Here is a 2,269-nt window from a genome sequence, read left to right as displayed (position 1 = left end):
ATATTAATTGTGTGTTTGTGTTATAATAATTAATATTTAATTATTTAATAGGACAGAGTATATAACTATGGGTTCAGGCCCGATATTTGAGGCCCAGTAGCACCAAACTATCTTGAATTCTTATGTGCATCAATTTCAATATTTTTAGAATTTTGTTTGTGTTATAATAATTATTATTTAATTATTTAATAGGACAGAAGATATAAATATGGGTTCCAGGCCCGATATTTGAGCCCAGTAGCACCAAGCTATCCTGAATTCTTATGTGCGTCAATTTCAATATTTTTAGTATTTTGTTTGTGTTATAATAATTATTATTTAATTATTTAATAGGACAGAAGATATAACTATGGGTTCCAGGCCCATATTAGAGGCCCAGTAGTGTAACGACCCGACCGGTCGTTTTGGAAAATTAAGCTCCGTTCAGCGGCATAAGGTTTGGAACAGCTTCAGAACATGAGTATCGACTTGCGTGCATGGTGGAATTCGGTCTCCGGATGGTTTAGAGTCAAATTGGAAGAAGGAATCTAGTTTTGGAAGTTAGAACGGTGAAAAGTTGACCGGAATTGGACTTTTGAGTAAACGACCACGGAATGGGTCGTGGATGGTCCCAACAGCTTCGTATGGTGATGTTGTACTTAGGCGCGCGTCCGGATTCAAATTTGGAGGTCCATAGAGTGAATTGAGGCATTTTGGCGAAAATTGAAGTTGGAAAATGAAGAAGTTTGACCCACAGTTGACTTTTGTGATATCGGGGTCGGAATGCGATTCCGACAGTTGGAGCAGCTCCGTTATGTTATTTTGGACTTGTCTGCAAAATTTGTCGTCATTCCGAATTGAATTGATAGGTTTCGGCATGAGATTCGATATTTGAAGATTTGGAAGTTCATAAGCTTGATTTTTGGTTTGATCCGCCGTTTTGATGTTGTTTCATGTGATTTGAAACTTTGAGCGAGTCCGTGTTAGGTTATATGAATTGTGTGTGTGATTAGACGCGGTCCCGGGAGCCTCAGGTGTGTTTCGGATGGGCTACGGACCATTTTCCTCCTATTTTGAACTGTTGTTGTTCCTGCTTCTGATATCCTTCTACGCGATTGCGAAGATTCTCCCGCGATCGCGATGCATTGTGGAAGACCACCTCGAAATCCTTCTTCGCGTTCGCATTCGTATCCACGCGTTCGCGAAGCTCTGCTTGTTGCTTCATCGCGTTCGCATTTCGAACTCCGCGATCGCGAAGGCCACCACCCCACTGTTCTTCGCGTTCGCGTCCCATTTCACGCGAACGCGATGCGTATTTCTGGGCATCCTTGAATCTCCTCTACGCGATCGCGTCCCTTCTTCCGCGATCGCGATTCACAAATACCTGGGCAGACAGATTAAATCCCAAATTCGAGGGTTAAATCCCAATTTCCATGAATCTCCTCTTAATTTCATCCTTTAATTTCAGATTTTGAATGAAAAAAGGGTTAAAAACTTCATAGACCAAATTATTGAGTTTTGAGGGGGTGTTTGACCTCCGATTTGAGAGATTTTTATATGGTTAGACTCGTGAGAGTACGAGGGTTCTGAAAATGTTAAATTCATCCGATTACAAGGTGTTGGCCTGAGGGGCGTTTGGTCATTTTGCCTAATTTCACGCTTTAGCTTTGAATTAAATAGTAGAATCAGTTGCTTGAGATGTTATTTACAATGTATGATTTAATTGAATAGATTTGGGCCATTTGGATTCGAGTACTCGTGGCAAGAACGTGGTTGCTAGTTGATTTTAGCCGGTTCGAGGTAAGTATCTTGCCTAACCTTGTGTGGGGGACTTCCCCTTAGGATTTGAGTCTTCTTTGTTGATTGTATTCCTTGTACACGAGGTGACGTGTGCGTGCTCGGATTTATCTGTGGAAAATTTCCCCTTTTAGGCTCTTAGATCCTTGTAATCACCGAATATGAAGTTGTTCTTGATACGATTGAGTTCCCTGTTAGTTGTTTCACCTCTACATGACTTACTTGGAATTTATCTGCCCTTTTTGGTTATTCTTGTTGCCTAATCGACTTTTACTTGTTTAACTGTAGACATTTACCCTTCTATAGTCACATTATCATTCCTAACTGCTTGTCTTTACCTGAAAAGCATTATTTCTATCTCTCGTATAATTAATTGGTCTTAATTGGAAAGAAGTTAGATATCCTATGTTTAGTTGATATTTCCTTAATTGTAATTATTTGATTCATGTTAACTTCTGTGTAGTTGAACTGAGTATTTTGGAATCGTTGTTTC

This window comes from Nicotiana attenuata, unplaced genomic scaffold (genome assembly GCF_001879085.1).
Source record: "Nicotiana attenuata strain UT unplaced genomic scaffold, NIATTr2, whole genome shotgun sequence".
In the NCBI taxonomy this organism is placed as follows: domain Eukaryota; kingdom Viridiplantae; phylum Streptophyta; class Magnoliopsida; order Solanales; family Solanaceae; genus Nicotiana; species Nicotiana attenuata.
The sequence above is the reverse complement of the archived record's forward strand: the minus strand, read 5'-3'. Positions refer to the sequence as shown.